This window comes from Electrona antarctica (assembly GCF_951216825.1).
Source record: "Electrona antarctica genome assembly, chromosome: 6".
Taxonomy (NCBI): domain Eukaryota; kingdom Metazoa; phylum Chordata; class Actinopteri; order Myctophiformes; family Myctophidae; genus Electrona; species Electrona antarctica.
Window position 1 is genome coordinate 8,573,277 of NC_136811.1, and position 10,832 is coordinate 8,584,108.

The following is a 10,832-nucleotide window of genomic DNA, read 5'->3' on the forward strand; positions in this document are numbered from 1 at the left end:
TGAGAAAGCTATGTTTCTATGTCAGTCGTTCTTCGATTTTTCAAAAATAGCAGACCTACAAGATCGTAGCGCGCCACTCGGTGGCGCCCTATGAGCTTGTAGATCTGCTATTTTTCAATAGCTAAAGCATAACATAATGCTAACACCAAAAGGGGTTCCCGCCCAAAATGGGTTAATGGGAAAAGTAGTTAATTGCAACCCTAAACGCAACATGCTATAGACACTGTTTTTCCACTCGTTCAGTAACAAGGGAGACCAGTCAGGCATTGACAGACACTAAGGGTTGCCCACCTGCCACCTGGCAGGTAAATAAAACGTTCGGGCAGATGGAGTTTGCTAATGCTTTTGACGCTTGCCCAACTGTCTACAACACAAAGATATCTGTCTAAACAGTAAACACCTGAACCTGGCCTGAGCGCTCTTCTGTCTTCTGGTCTGTGGTATGTAAAATAAGTACACTGCTTGGCTAAAATGTGCTGTTTTCACTGTTGCTACACTTTCAAAATGTAAAAAGTATGAACCATATTCATAGTAGGCATGTGGCATAACAAATATGTATGAAATTCTTTATCGCACCACTCCAGAAGTTAAAAAAAAGGGGGGGAAAAAGTACATTTAAAGGACCACTTCACCACTTTTCAACTTCTCTTCCTATAATTGGTTCTAACTAATGTTCATGATAAAGTACCACCATTTTTTTCCTACTCAGTCTGTGTCTCATAGGAAGGCTGTGGGCAGTTCAGAAACCATCATCGATGGTGAATCCAAGCTAATAGAAACGGCAGGCATTCTTTTCCTGAAAAGTTGCAATGCAAAAGTTGAAGCCATTGTTCTCACGATAATACAAATCTAAATATATTTTAAAACAAATCTTGTTTAAAAAAAATCTACCTAATGATGATGTCACTGGTGGACGGGTGTCCGAACTGCCCAAAGCCCTCCTATGAGACACGGACTGAGTAGGAAAAAATGGTGGTGTTTTATCATGAACATTAGTGAGGACCAATTATATGAAGAGATGTTGAAAAGTGGTGAAGTGGTCCTTTAACGTTAAATCAAATTTTACCTGTCATTTCATAATGGACGATTTACTTTTTGCCAAGTGAAGTGGGCGAGACCTTTTGGCAAAGGCAAACTTGCCCAACAGGCAAGTGCCTCCTGAGACCAATTAGTGTCAACCCCTGCACTGCCAGTATTACTGAACAAACAAGTCTATAATACAATAATCTATATACAGTCGATAGAGCTGTTCAAGACTTAAAAACAATATCACTTACAGTACAATCCCCTTCAGTCAGATAGATTGTATAAGCCGCAATGTGACGCAACGTTGAATACCTGAACACACACATGACCGACACGTACATGCAGCTTTACACATTCCTGTGACAGACTTACTTCAACACGTGGCCACACGCACTAAACAACAGAGAAGCTTCCCACACGCACTAAACAACAGAGAAGCTTCCCACACGCACTAAACAACAGAGAAGCTTCCCACACGCACTAAACAACAGAGAAGCTGTCCCACACGCACTAAACAACAGAGAAGCTTCCCACACGCACTAAACAACAGAGAAGCTGTCCCACACGCACTAAACAACAGAGAAGCTTCCCACACGCACTAAACAACAGAGAAGCTTCCCACACGCACTAAACAACAGAGAAGCTTCCCACACGCACTAAACAACAGAGAAGCTGTCCCACACGCACTAAACAACAGAGAAGCTGTCCCACACGCACTAAACAACAGAGAAGCTGTCCCACACGCACTAAACAACAGAGAAGCTTCCCACACGCACTAAACAACAGAGAAGCTTCCCACACGCACTAAACAACAGAGAAGCTTCCCACACGCACTAAACAACAGAGAAGCTTCCCACACGCACTAAACAACAGAGAAGCTGTCCCACACGCACTAAACAACAGAGAAGCTGTCCACACGCACTAAACAACAGAGAAGCTGTCCCACACGCACTAAACAACAGAGAAGCTTCCCACACGCACTAAACAACAGAGAAGCTGTCCACACGCACTAAACAACAGAGAAGCTGTCCACACGCACTAAACAACAGAGAAGCTGTCCACACGCACTAAACAACAGAGAAGCTTCCCACACGCACTAAACAACAGAGAAGCTTCCCACACGCACTAAACAACAGAGAAGCTTCCCACACGCACTAAACAACAGAGAAGCTGTCCCACACGCACTAAACAACAGAGAAGCTTCCCACACGCACTAAACAACAGAGAAGCTGTCCCACACGCACTAAACAACAGAGAAGCTGTCCCACACGCACTAAACAACAGAGAAGCTGTCCCACACGCACTAAACAACAGAGAAGCTTCCCACACGCACTAAACAACAGAGAAGCTGTCCCACACGCACTAAACAACAGAGAAGCTGTCCCACACGCACTAAACAACAGAGAAGTTTTCCCAGACTGCGAAATGCGCTCCGTTGTGTAAACACTGTTGCTCACAACCAACGGGTACAAGGTTTACCATTATGTCAGTGTTTTGTCGGCTGGCAGCAGTGTAACGCAACTAAGTACATTTACATAACCCATTCTGGGCGGGAACCCCTTTTGGTGTTTCAAGCATTATGTTATACTTTAGCTATTGAAAAATAGCAGATCTACAAGCTCGTAGCGCGGCACCGAGTGCCGCGCTACGAGCTTGTAGGTCTGCTATTTTTTTTGAAAAATCCTAAAAAATTTGGCGCAAATCTTTGAATATATATTCTTTCACAGTGAACGTTTTTAACTCAAATCTTTGCTTCTTTGGGGGGGTCCCTGGAACAACATATTTTCAGATGGGAGTCCGCGGCCAAATGCAGATCATTCTGGGGGTCCTTGACATGAAAAAGGTTGAGCACCACTGACATAGAAACATTTTTCAGAAAACTGTCAGGATTTAGAAGTAGCCTCGGTCCCAGGCTTACTTTTCTGCGAAAAGAAGAGCCTGGTCACAACGTAAGGCAGAGAAGCTATCGGCGGACGTATCCTCCGGAACATCCGTCAGATGTATTTCCCCCGGATACGATATTTTCCCGACCAATCACAACACTTGTTTCATTCGCGGGAGAATGTAAACTGATTTGTAAAGCATCAACGTCATTTCCTTGGGAGATACTTCCGCTAAAATCCCGCAACTTCCGCTGATAGTCTTTTCAGCGTAGTAGGTCTTGCCCAGGGGGATTTGTAGAATTGTCCTCAGGTCTAAATGGGTGTACAATCATGTTGGCGTATTTCTACTTTACTTTAGTATTTCCAATTTCCGATATTTGTACTTCTACTCCATTACATCTCCCGTCCAAATATTGCACTTTTACTCTTTAGTTAATATTTACTTTAATATTTACTAATATTTTACTACGATTTTTTTAATTTATTATTTCAACACATCTGCCGATCTGCAAGCTCACTAATGTGTGGTGTCGCGAGGTGACGCATTGTGAACTTGTAGATCTGCTATTTTCAAGGGATTTTTATACATTTGAAAACTTAGAATGGGACATTCTGCATAATGAGTGACTAATTTAACTTTAAGTACATTTTTATGCAAATATGTTTGTAGTTTTTACTCGAGAGCATTTTGAATTCTGGACTTTTACTTGTAACAGAGTTTGTCTATATTGCAGTATCGATACTTTTACTTAACCCATTTTGGGCGGGAACCCCTTTTGTTGTTAGCATTATGTTATGCTTTAGCTATTTAAAAATAGCAGACCCAGGCAACAACGACTTGCACTCAAGCACTTTTATTTAAACTCAGAAAACCCTCCCAGGGGCATATATAACATAAACTCCCACTCTTGGGAAACACACAGTGTTATAATCGAGCAACCTAACCAATAACACAGAGTCACTAATATATACCTCCATGCTCATTAACCAAAGTCTCTTCAGCTTAGAAGCACAGGTGGACACAGTCTCACAATCAGCCAGGGGAAGGGAGGCAACAGATCGGGCAAAGGTAGGGACGGCGGTCCAGGTGTGGTACGTCCTATAGGACAGGACGGGACAGGCATCAAATGAACGCAACAAACCACACACGGTTTATTCACATTGGCTTATTTTAACAGGATTAGGTCAATCATACCATGAGAGGAGTATTTATTTAACAGCTGCTAATATAACTTGCTCTGCCGTGCTGCTGCGTTTGGACGCCAGCCGTATCGGTTTTAAATAGAGATTATTGCTATCGGTTTTAATAGAGATTACTGCTAATCCCGTCGGGACAGAGAGACAGTTGTAATCTTGGTCCTCTCTCTAATCCTTCAGATTACAGTCCGATACCAGACAGACCAACAGCACAGCTACTGTACGTGTACTGCAACACTGTGTCCAGTGTGAATTAATTAAACTAGAGAGGTGCCTGTTGGGCACTGACTGGCCTACTTGGAACGACGCAACATTTGGAAATGCATGCCCCACCCAGTTATGGGTGGTCCCTTTTTTATGCCCATTATATGTTCTTTGTCAGGCATGCCCAGATATGGAGTCTATGCAGATGTCAGAACATATTTGTGATCTCAGACCAGGCCAGCTCCATATATGGAGATCTAGGGCCTCTGGGCAGAGGCCTTTTGTGGCGGTTCTGAACAACCGTGGGTCCGACCACATGGACACGGGGGCACTGCGCTCCCTGTGGGGGTGGGGAATGTGTGTGTGGAATGTGTGTGTGTCTGCGGGGCGAACGGTTCTCCAGTTATGTGGATTACAGGTGTACACACAGCGACTTGGTGCATTTATAGATGGATAGTGGACTGTCAAGTGGGATTGGGGAAAAGTAATTAAAGGGGAAAACCACCCATTTTCAACATTTTACTATGTCATTAATATACCTTAGAGCTGTTGTGTGGAAATAATAAAAAAAGTCCCCCCGATTCTGTGTTTCCTAGAACTGTAAGTATGAAAAAAATCACACCCGTGTGAACTGAGTGGTGTAAGGTCTTATATAGCCTGTCTGACGTAATTAAATCACACCCGGGTGAACATAGCAACCATGCTCATTTTTTCTGCACAGACTAACAAAGCCAGTTTTTCACCATGATTTTTGAGTGGTGTAAACCACTCCTACAGTGGTTTACACCACTCAAAAATCATGGTGAAAAATCATGGTGAAACGCATCTTGATGACATCATCAAGATGTGTTTCACCATGTTAATGATTTTTTTCAGATCTCTAGTTCTAGGAAACACAGAATCGGGGGGACTTTTTATTATTTCCACACAACAGCTCTAAGGTATATTAATGACATAGTAAAATGTTGAAAATGAGTGGAATGCCCCTTTAACTACTTCAGCAGAGGGATATTGTGTTGTTTTCAATGAAAAAAACTGGGATCCAGAAGAGATTATGTGCGGTACAATTCTCTGTGTCTTTTCATGCATGCATTCATTCATTAGATCTTTATTTACAATTCTCTGAGAGATAATTCACTGAGACCCTCATTTATATAAAGGAAAAGCACCTCAAAAGTGTACTTAAGTATAGTACTTGAGTACATGTACTTAGTTACAACTGCATTGTCTGCATATGAGGTTATTATGAGCAGAATGTTATGCAATGCATGTTACATTAGGCTGAGGAAAATAAATTGTTTGTCTCCGGTTGCCGACCGACTCTATTAAATTCAGATTCAGTTTTCTGAAAAAGCTATGTTTCTATGTCAGTCGTTCAAAAATAGCAGACCTGCTATTTATCAATGGCTAAAGCATAACATAATGCCAGCACCAAAAGGGGTTCCCGCCCAAAATGGGTTAATATCCAGATATAATGTACAGCCCAGCTGGTCGTGATTGCTCCACCCGGTTTCTTTTACAAGATAAGTGACCATGTTGTCACGTATTTCCATTTGAATCAATATGATTACACAGAATATTGATACAATAATGATGTTTATCATTATTATTACTACATACTGCATCCATAGTAAGTTAGTAACATAAACAGGGGCAGACCAGTGCTGTGTTTAGGATAGAATGAATAACACACACACACACACACACACACACACACACACACACACACACACACACACACACACACACACACACACACACACACACACACACACACACACACACACACAGAGAGAGAGTTAGTGTTGAAGTGTCCTTGAGCAAGACACTGAACCCCTAATTGCTCCTGATGTGCTGGTTGGTACCTTGCATGGTTTCCGCTGCCATCGGTGAATGTGTGTGAATGGGTGAATGTAATGCACAATCTATGGAAAGCGCCTTGGATAAAGGCGCTATATAAATGCACCATTTACACACACACACACACACACACTAGGCACATGTACATGCTACATGAGAGACTGCTGAGTCAGGTCACAAAATACATAATATTCCACTTTCATTTCTGTAGCTGTGTGCGTGTGTCTGCGCGTGTGTGTTGGTGTGTGCTTGTGCATGCACATACGTGTGTGTGTGTGTGTGTGTGTGTGTGTGTGTGTGTGTGTGTGTGTGTGTGTGTGTGTGTGTGTGTGTGTGTGTGTGTGTGTGTGTGTGTGTGTGTGTGTGTGTGTGTGTGTGTGTGTGTGTGTGTGTGTGTGTGTGTGTGTGTGTGTGTCGTGGACACGGTTTGTCTTTGAGGGGACTGTAGGTCAAGTAGTGAAAGTGCTGAATCGTCTCTCTCTCTCTCTCAGCCAACACAGCTGCATTGAGTGAGTCAGGGTTTGCTGTCGTTGTACTCGTGTCATCTTGACAGCAGCGCTTGTGTGAAACATTGCAGGTTTCTGTGTTATAACTCCTCTAACGTGAGTGAAGTGCACTGTCACCGTGCACACGTCAGTCGACACACGGCTCCTCCTTGGCGCATACATGCAGCCCACGTGCAGCAATGCAGCAGACGTGAGGACGGGTTTGCGCTTTATGAAACGCGCTCCCATAGGGGCTGTTCAAAGCTGTTTGTCACCATTACACATTAAAATGTTGACATATTATTGCTTATAGCAGCTTTAACCCATTTTGACATGACAACAGATTCTACAAATGTCTTCTAAATACTGACAGTTTTCTGAAAAACCTCATGTTTCTGTGTCAGTCGTTCTCATGCACATTTTCATGTGCACCACATTTTCACCATTACAAAAAAATAGCAGACCTACAAGCTCGTAGCGCGGCACTCGGTGCCGCGCTACGAGCTTGTAGGTCTACAAGCTCGTAGCGCGGCACTCGGTGCCGCGCTACGAGCTTGTAGGTCTGCTATTTTTCAATAGTTCATCATGCACACGTGAGGACGGGTTTGCGCTGAAACGCGCTCCCATAGGGGCTGTTCAAAGTTCACAACGGGGCTGGCTGTCACCATTACACATTAAAATGTTGACATACTATTGCTTACAGCAGCTTTAAATCGTTAATCGCAATTATTAGTGTGACAATTAATTGCGATTGACGATTTAAAGCTGCTATAAGCAACATGTCAAAATTTGAATTACCTTTTTTTTTCTTTTTGAGTATACAAAAACGATTGCGATTATCTCAGATAATTGCGATTCGACAATGTGTGATATCTGTCTAATAATTGTGAAAGGCCTAGTTCACGTTCACGATTGATTTCATCTAGCTATAAGCAGGTGAGAACAATCTCTAACAAGTAACAACAATTCAACCACCATCCTATAAACGTCGGCGAATAATGATTGAAGAAAAGTGAATGACGTGTAGGCTCACTCAATGACTCCACACCCACCACTGATGCAGTGAAGAATGAACTGGTACTTGCATACTGTGTGGCTTGATTAACTGAATGAAATACACCTGCTGGTGTCATAGTGACCTAATTAACTCAATAAACTTCACCTGCTTGTGAAAGCCACCACTCTAGGAGGGGGGAGGGGGGAGTGTGGACTAAACTGTTCTGGCCTTTTTAACAATGATATATGAATACTAATATAAAATCACTATTTAAAAATTGTGACGGGACATGCCCAAAATAGACACGGCAGTTTGAAAGTGGTTTAAAAACAACCGTACAAGAGATACGAAACTCTTATCTGTTATTTAACTAAGCGAGTCTCAGACAGACAGACAGACAGCAGCGGGTTGGTTGGCAGGTGTTTTGGATTACTCCAGGACCGAGTAGTCTTGGTCACGTAGTCGACCCGACCCTGAATTTCACAAACGATGCGATGACTCAGCAAGCAAGGCTTGGCTGGGATAGCCATGGCAGGAAGTGACGGTGACACGGGACACAGGAAGCGGCAGGCAATGGGTGTGTTTGAAACACGCAGATTGAGGGAAAGAGGAGGAAGAGAAACACACAAACATGGAGAGAAACAGAGAGAGAGAGACAAGACGAAGGGAGGAACAGGGGAGGAATGATAGGGGAGGATAAGTTATCAGAGAGAGAGAGAGAGAGAGAGAGAGAGACTGAGATAAAGCCAGAGAGAGAGACAGAGACTGAGATAAAGCCAGACGGACGGGAGAGTGAAGAGTGAATCGGTGTGCTTGAGAGAGAGTAGAGAAGCAGATGAGGATTTGTTGACAGTTGTGTAACCGTGCTCTAGGCCATGCAATAACACCGCATGTTGCACGTTTTGTCAGCTATAGGGTGCTACAGTACTTCTAGTCTACAAAATGACATTCCTTAGTTTCAACGCAGAATGATCTTCTAGTCGTGTACTGTATGGCTGTCTGTATGACCTTTTTAAAATAATTCTGTGTACTGCTAAAGCTAAACTGTACCAGACAGCCTTGTTTTGGTTGTTATTGTTGACCTTTCCCCCTGCTGAACAAGGACTTCCAACATGCCTCTCCTGTTGGATGGATACCGACTCTGGTACAGGAGGAGTGTAGCAGACACAGCAGTGTAACCCATTTTGGGGCGGGAACCCCTTTTGGTGTTAGCATTATGTTATGCTTTAGCTATTGAAAAATAGCAGATCTACAAGCTCATAGCGCGCCACCGAGTGGCGCGCTACGAGCTTGTAGGTCTGCTATTTTTGAAAAATCGAAGAACGACTGACACAGAAACATAGCTTTTTCAGAAGACTGTCAGGATTCAGAAGACATTTTTAGAATCTGATCTCAGGTCAGAGTGGGATAATACGCACAGCCAGCAGGCCTAGCAGGACAGGAGGGTCTGGAACCAGCAGGGCTTAGGATTTAGCCCCGACAGTCAGGGGGAGGGGTTAGACCCGGTAGTCAGTTGGGTTACTAGTTATATATAAACTAGAGAGCTACAGCCCCCGACCTCAGCTATTCATTTCAATGGAAGTTTCTCAGTGGCGTTTTTGAAGCACCAGGAAGAACGCTCTAGTCTACTACCGCATTTTTTTTTTCTCTTTTCGATTTGACCAACATTTGGTTTGGTGGTCAAACATGCATAAAGTGCTAACGAGCGATCCGTGTTAAACCCCCCCCAGATGCGCAGGGTTTACTCATGCACCAAAAAAAACAAACCCAAAACGCCCGCCTGCAGTTCCAGCTTTGCCCATTGGGGCTTGGTGGCTTCAACGTTGTGCCACAGCCGCTCCCGGTGGGGGGGGGGGGGCTTGGATTAGGCCCAGGAGGGCAGCCATGCAGGCGGGTGAGGGAGGGAGGCGTGTCCTGCAGAGAGGCTTGTGTGTGCTTTGTACCTGTTGGCCCTGCTCACCGCGTATGACAGGTAGGAACTATTGGCCCTGCTCACCGCGTATGACAGGTAGGAACTATTGGCCCTGCTCACCGCGTATGACAGGTAGGAACTATTGGCCCTGCTCACCGCGTATGACAGGTAGGAACTATTGGCCCTGCTCACCGTGTATGACAGGTAGGAACTATTGGCCCTGCTCACCGCGTATGACAGGTAGGAACTATTGGCCCTGCTCACCGCGTATGACAGGTAGGAACTAGGAACTATTGGCCCTGTTCACCGCGTATGGCAGGTAGGAACTAGGAACTATTGGCCCTCCTCACCGCGTATGACAGGTAGGAACTAGGAACTATTGGCCCTGTTCACCGCGTATGACAGGTAGGAAGTAGGAACTATTGGCCCTGCTCACTGTGTATATGACGGGTAGGAAGTAGGAATTATTGGCCCTGCTCACTGCGTAATATGACGGGTAGGAAGTAGGAACTATTGGCCCTGCTCACTGCGTATATGACGGGTAGGAAGTAGGAACTATTGGCCCTGCTCACTGCGTATATGACGGGTAGGAAGTAGGAACTATTGGCCCTGCTCACTGCGTATATGACGGGTAGGAAGTAGGAACTATTGGCCCTGCTCACTGCGTATGACAGGTAGGAAGTAGGAACTATTGGCCCTGCTCACTGTGTATGACGGGTAGGAAGTAGGAACTATTGGCCCTGCTCACTGCGTATATGACGGGTAGGAAGTAGGAACTATTGGCCCTGCTCACTGCGTATATGACGGGTAGGAAGTAGGAACTATTGGCCCTGCTCACTGCGTATATGACGGGTAGGAAGTAGGAACTATTGGCCCTGCTCACTGTGTATGACGGGTAGGAAGTAGGAACTATTGGCCCTGCTCACTGCGTATGACAGTTAGGAAGTAGGAACTATTGGCCCTGCTCACTGCGTATATGACGGGTAAGAAGTAGGAACTATTGGCCCTGCTCACTGCGTATATGACGGGTAGGAAGTAGGAACTATTGGCCCTGCTCACTGTGTATGACGGGTAGGAAGTAGGAACTATTGGCCCTGCTCACTGCGTATGACAGTTAGGAAGTAGGAACTATTGGCCCTGCTCACTGTGTATGACGGGTAGGAAGTAGGAACTATTGGCCCTGCTCACTGTGTATGACGGGTAGGAAGTAGGAACTATTGGCCCTGCTCACTGCGTATGACAGGTAGGAACTATTGGCCCTGCTCACT